The following is a 7,281-nucleotide window of genomic DNA, read 5'->3' as shown; positions in this document are numbered from 1 at the left end:
GTATTAAAATGTAAGAAAAAGAGAAAACATAATATACTTGATATTCACTTTTATTCAAACGCCTAATTGTTCTTTCCATGTAATGCTCCAAAGACAATATATGTGTTGCCTTAACATTAAGCCTATATTTTGTTAGCAAAAAGCACTAAGAAAATAAATAAATAAAATAGTTAAGGAAAATCATTTTCTTTTGTTTAATCATTTATAAAAAAATACGAAGAAAAAAAAATCAAATACAGTTCATGCACGCAATAATTAATTGTCTAATGAACTCCAAGCATAAAAACAGAAATATTTAATGTCTAATTCTGTCTAATTTATTGTAGAAATTTAAATATAAAAACACAAATATGAAAATATGAAAATATTGTTTATTGAAAATATACCTTGATTACAGAGAGTTGTTGAATATAAACTTGTTGACAGCAGAGGGATGACTCAGTGTGATGAATACAAAAGACTGGAGGAGGAAAATTACAAGAGAGAATTTTAAAACTCTCAATTTCTCACTATCTCAAGCTATCAAGCTCTCTTGCCAAGCTCTTTCCAAACTCTGCCTGTTGATGAATTTTGCAGCTCTATTTATAGGCGAGGATTCGGACTTGAAAAGAAGTTTTGAGTCTTCAATTTTGAAAATTTTTGAATCCACTTCCACGTGCAGGAGCATGAATGAAGTTCGTAGAAATTTTATTCTTCTTGTCTCATTTCTTTCTTTCTTTTCTTTTCCATCATGTTGCTTTTGAGTCATGGTGAAAGACAAAAAAACACTATTCATTAAAAAAAAAAAAAAAAAACTTTACATATTTGTCACACTTTCAGACTTTACATACTTGACTTTTTTTTTTTTACTGGATAAATACAAATGTACAAAAAATGTTTGATATCTCTCAACTAAGCATTTCTAAGAGATATTTTTCAAAAGTTTGTCGGGGGGCTTCTTTCTCAAGAACATATTTTTTTTTGTACTTATCAACAAGATAAGTAAATTGAGTCTGGAAAAGAAGAGGGACTTCTGGAAAATTAGTTAAAGAAATGATTTTTTGAATGTTGTCTTCGGCAATAAGATTATAGTTAGAAGAACTATAAATCTCAGAATCAAGATTTCTTGAAATCATTATTGACCTTCAATGTCTGATTTGTTTTTTGAGACTGAATTTAGTTTAGGGTCAAGGGCTCTCTATACCAAACAATTGATATTTTCTTTGATTGGCTTTGAGAAGGATGGGGTGTTGAGCAGGGTAAACTCTTCCATCATTCAACCATTTAGGTTGTTTGCTTTCTATAATGAGTTCAACTGATTTGAATTATCTAATGAAGACATTTAAAAACAGATTGCTAATTTTCTTCCAAATCCATCGGTTTGATCAGGATGTGAGAAAATTAGTTGATAAAAAACTCCATAATCCATGAAAAGAGAAGGAGTTAGTTCTATTGACTCATTGTTGAACTTAATGATTATTAGTTTATAGCTGTTTAGGTCAATATTGGCTTTGCAAATACTGTAAGTAAGAGCACACTTACAGTCATACCTTTCTAATGGAATTTCCTTACACAAGGGATCGATCTTTGGACAATCATTGTAAGTGTTGTCATAATGAGAAATCCAAGTAAAGCTCATCCCTTGAATAGTAATTCTAAAAGTGCTACAGTCAGCAAGAAATTACATGATATGCTCTTGCTTTGCTTCCCCTGTAGCTTGATCATTTTCACTGATCATCTGTCTAAGGTTTTGAGGAAGATCCAAAACCTTTTGCTTGAAAAATGAAGATCTAGAAGTTTGAAATTCTTAGCTTTCAACATAAAGTTTTAGAACTTCATTTTGATTTGGAAATTCATTTTGCAAAGATTTTGAAAATGTAGCTTTAGATTTTTTTTGTTTTTTCCCTGCAAATGAAATTTTCAAGATCTGTATCCATTAGGATGCAATGTATATCCGAATTTGAAGTGTTAGAAAAACTTTCTAATTTATCGTTTAGCTGTTTAAAATGAAAAGATAAGACATTTAAAGCTTCCAACTTTTGAATATCACTTTTTGCATTCTAGAGGTTGTTTAAAATGTATTTTTGTGATCTGCTTACTCCTTCTATATCTTTATGAATCCTGAACGACATATTACTTTTAGGAATTATTGGAAGAGTAAATTTCCCAAATGTAATTGATATTGCTCCATCTGTAGAGGAAATTCAAATTTTAGTATCTCTTTTGAAGAATAAAACAAATATCTAATGTTTTTCTCTTTATCATACCAAAATTGAAAATATATTGAGTTTATGAGAAACACATAATTTCGAATAATAAGATTAAAATGAGGTTTTGAATATTTTGAAATCACATTTATTGATTTATATGAGCATGCACAAATATCATCACAATCTTTTTTATTATCTGATTCTTCTTCTAGACTTGATTCTTCACTTGATATTTCTTGTGTTATCAGTATTTGATTATCTTCTTCTGAGTCATAATTTTCACTTGATTCTTCAATTTCTTTATCAATCATTAATCCTATCATTAAATTTTTAAGTTTATCACTTATTTCTAATGAATTGATCTTGTTTTCTAATTGACAATCTCTTGAGTAATGTCCTACCTTTCCACATTTATAACATGTTGGTGTTTTCTTTTTAAAGTTGTTTTTTTTTAAGATTTTGATTTATTAGGAGTAGATTTTACAAACTCTTTTGAAATTTTGACTATGTGTATGGTTTTTTACCTTTTATTTTATTTTGTTTATTTTTTCTTTTTGAAGGGGCAACTATTGTATCATAACCATAATATGAACAAAATTTTCCTAATTCCTTTTTACTGTCTTATTTTTCTTTTTTCATTTGACTCTTTAATTTGAGATCTGTACAAATAGCTAAACCTTCATTATTGACAAAAGTAATTAGTTTTCCATATGTTAATGACTCATAAAGAATTCTACCATTATGAATATTTTTTATTCTTTGTCTAACCTTTTCTACAAATAAAGTGGGTAAACCAGATATAAATTTTTCTTTCTAATAATGACTTCCACAATCATGTCTTGTCATAACTTTGACCAAAAACATATCTCTATACCACTTGAAATCTTGAAGTGTTGGGCATATAAGATTATTAAGGATTTCAGAAGTTCTTTCTTGAAAATAAACTGGATCTCCTATAAAATGTTTTGTTATTGCAAATATTAATGTATTGACAACATCTTCTTCATAAGATTGGATTGATGTTCCTTTTTCTTTGACTATTGTCTTTTTTGCATTTAATATGTATTCTCTGTCATTTTGACTCAAATAATGATCCCACCAATCTTTAAGTAAACCAGTGAATCCTATTACTAAGGCGCCAACAACATGAAAGTCAGAATTACTAGTCTTGATTCTATAAGCATTAGCAGTCATCATCATTTCATGAAGTGAATTAATTATTTGATGTTCACTCATTTCATCTATATTTCATTCATAAAAACTACTACCATCATAACTAGCAGCTAATTGATAATTTCTTTCTTCTAATTGAACATTCGGAAAAGAGGGTTTTGAATAATAATTTTTTCTACTTACACAATTATTAGAAATTGCATTGACTGTTGCAGGGGGTTTTTCTATTGAATCAGGAGACATTTTAAATTGTTCTTCTATTTTATTGATTTTTTTATTTTCCTTTTGTTATAGTTTGAATTTGGTTCTTATTTTAATTAATATCATTAATATTGAGTTTATCTAATCTAATTTGTATTTCTTTTAACATTGTTTCTGTTGGTGTGGCTAATTGTATATTTGATTTTGCAGCATTTATATGAATAATAAAAGGTTGTTCTAAAGATTTGGAAGATGATGATGATGATGATAAAGTTGAGGAGTTTTTTGAAGATTTTGATGTTAATGTTTCTGTTTCTCTTATCTTCCCTCTTGGGGCAGAAGAAAACAAAAATTTAGAAATTTTTGTTGTTTGTTGACTTAAATGTTGAATATAATGATTTGTATAATTTAATTGTTGTTGAATTTGTCTAATATCCTTGTAAATTATGAGACTTTGTTCATCTTTGGTTCTTAGAATTTTGAAGGGTGATGTAGAAATTGAATTATTGTCAAAATTAAATTGATGATTATTTAAGGGTGGTTGTGAACTTAATTTTGAAGTTATTGTTAAAATTCTTTTTTGAACATTTTTTGAGTGTTTTATTGCTAATTGGTGTCCTTCTTTATCTCTTAATGTTATAATTTGTTTTTTTTTTTTTTTTAAGTTTGAAAACCCAATAGAAAAAAGGAATAGTAATTTTCTTTTGATTCATATATTTTTCATATTGTTTTCTTAATTCATTTCTAGTTTGAGGAGAAAATGTTTGAAAATAAGCTCATTTAGTATTATTATAAGGGGCAGAATAATATGATTTTATCCATTATACATTAGGAGTAAAAGAAGTTTTTTTATAATTTTTCTTATGAATGATATTGACTTGATTAGGATACATATCCGAATGAGTAGGTGACACAGGAAGGGATTCTTGTTGCTGATATACAGGAATAGGAATTTTTGGAGTAAAATCAACACCGTTTAGACTATGATTTGAAGTAGAAGGTCTTGCAAACATAAAATCTTGATTAAATGAATATCTAGAAGCTGAACTAAATTCTACTTGAATAGTACCATCTGTATGTTGTATAATTTTTGAAGAAGTTGTTAAAGATTTAATTGGTTTTGGAAGAGTTAAATATTTTAATTCTCATTGACCTCCTTGAGTAATTTCATTCTATTTTAATTTTTTAAGAACAAAAGCTTGAGTATTATTAGGATTATATTGTAATAATAATGTTTCATCTTTGACATATTGACATATAGCTCTAGGATTTAATTGGATTGTCATGACTTTATAATATATCCTATAAATTATTGCTATAGTTTGAGCTTCTTCTACAAAATTCATATTTTTTGTTTTAATGTTTAAAGTTAAACTTGAAAGAATACTTGGGTCATTTATATTCATGGAAAAGTTTGGAAAATAATTAAAATAAACGGGACCATTGGCAAGGTTTGAATCAATCATGCTAAAAATGGAATCAGTAAATCTTGTTGACCTAGTGTCTCTCAAACAAACAAAAACAGGAATATCTAGACCTAAACGAAACAAAGGTTTTATAGCAACTTGAACTAATCCAATATGAATATAATTAAATTTCTTTCTATGATGATTAATAGTGTTTTGACTCAATAATTGAAGACTTTCTAAATTTTGATTAAGAGATATAGTTTTTTCTTCTATTTTAATTGAATAATTTTGACTAATTTCGAAATTTCCTTGTTGATATATTGTATTAATTTTCATGTGAGGAATTGACCAATTATGTAATTGATTTTCTATTTGTGCTATATTTATTTCTTGACTATTAACAATATTTTGTGTAAGTGATGTGTATACAAAATTATCTGATGAAGATGCAGAGTTATCATTAGACCTAAAAGATCTGGAAGAACTAGCTCTACTTAACATCCTTATAATATTGCTCATTATAACATAAAATTATCACAATTTTATCCTTAATCAATTCAGATAATTTCCTAAACAGGGACCACCACAAGCGAATCAACACGGGACTTACGCTCCTTCTACCTTTAAACACCGCTATTACAGGCTGACCAATCTGTTCACAGGAAATTCAACCCGAACTAAGTTATGACTAAATCTGTGATAATTTTGTTGAATACTACCTCTAATGGACATAATATCCCAATATAGTATGTCCAATGAATATGTTATGTCATGCTTAGTTTGTAAAATAAGTGAAAAAAAAATTATTTTCAATATTCAATATTTTTTAAATAAAAATTATATTGCATTCTATTATTGGCTCAAAAAAACATGAAATTTCTTTGAGGTTTGCTAATATTTAGAAGTTGTTTAGCAATTTAAAAATTGGTAAATATTTATTTAATTATTTATAATATTTATAATTAAATTATTTAAAATTCATAAATAAGAATTTTTATATGATATTATTCAATATATATATATATATATATATATATATATATATATATATATATATATATATATATATAAAATAATACACATATTAATATTATTTTATAATTATTTTTTAGTTCTTCTTTTTTAACTACAAATTTAGTTTTTAATCAAAATTTTTTATTTTGAAAAATTAGTAATTAAAAAAAAAACTTATAAAGATGATTTTTTTTTTTTTTTGTTTAAAATTGTAGAAGGAAATAATAATTTTTTTTTTTTATAAAATCATTAAATCTAAAAATATATTTAAAGAAAGTGTTTTTTGCTTGCTTTTGAATGGCTAAACTCCTAAAATGGGAAAAAAATGGCAAAATCTTTTAATGAAATAAAGTTTATTTATTTATTTACTGTTGACATTGGACTTAGCTAGAGCATAACTTGTATATTTCCACTTATGAATGTGATAATATCTTCCTATATTTAAATTGCATAATGATTTTATCCTTAATCTAAATAAAAATTAATTTTTTTAACTTGATAAAAATATGACACTTATTCTTGTTTCAATCTTAGTCAAGATATCTAGAAATAAATTTGAGAGATTAAAAATTAAAATTAAAAAATTTATAACTACAAATTAAATGTAAAATTTATTTAATATATCACTCTATAAGCTTCAAGGAAATGTAAAAAAAAAAAAAATTGTAGATGTAAAAAAAAATCTTATTTCAATTTTTATACTATTGACTTTAAAATTAATTTTTAAAATATTAAAAATTAACTTAATATTTAAAAATAATTGTTCAAAATTTTTAGTGGTGATATTGTATTTTTGTGCCCACAAATAAAAGAATTCCCCTATGTTTACTCTTAGACATATATATATATATATATATATATATATATTATTATTATTATTATAAGATATAAGTGTTGAATGGTGTTCTAAAGTTGTCAATGAGCATGCTTTTAGTGATCTTGGAATCTTGGCTATAAGTCATTCTTACAACTTACAAAGATTGTGACTAAAAATGTGATAAATTGCAAAGAATGTAAATAATGTACCATGTAAATAATTTCAAGTTGCATGGAGTCTAATTCTATTGTACATTTTTTCTTGAGATGATAAGGTCGGTTAGGAATTACCCAGGATGAAATTTATTTAAGGGATATTTTAGGTATATTACACATGTATTAATTTTTATTTTTTTATTATATAAGTTTTATTATGGTATAAATTTGCATTGACAAATGATACTTGCATGCTCTATCTAATTTTTATTTATTTATTTTATATCATAGCTTTCGTAAATAGGGATATGCCCCATAAAGAT

Source organism: Vitis riparia, chromosome 16 (genome assembly GCF_004353265.1).
Source record: "Vitis riparia cultivar Riparia Gloire de Montpellier isolate 1030 chromosome 16, EGFV_Vit.rip_1.0, whole genome shotgun sequence".
Lineage (NCBI taxonomy): Eukaryota > Viridiplantae > Streptophyta > Magnoliopsida > Vitales > Vitaceae > Vitis > Vitis riparia.
The sequence above is the reverse complement of the archived record's forward strand: the minus strand, read 5'-3'. Positions refer to the sequence as shown.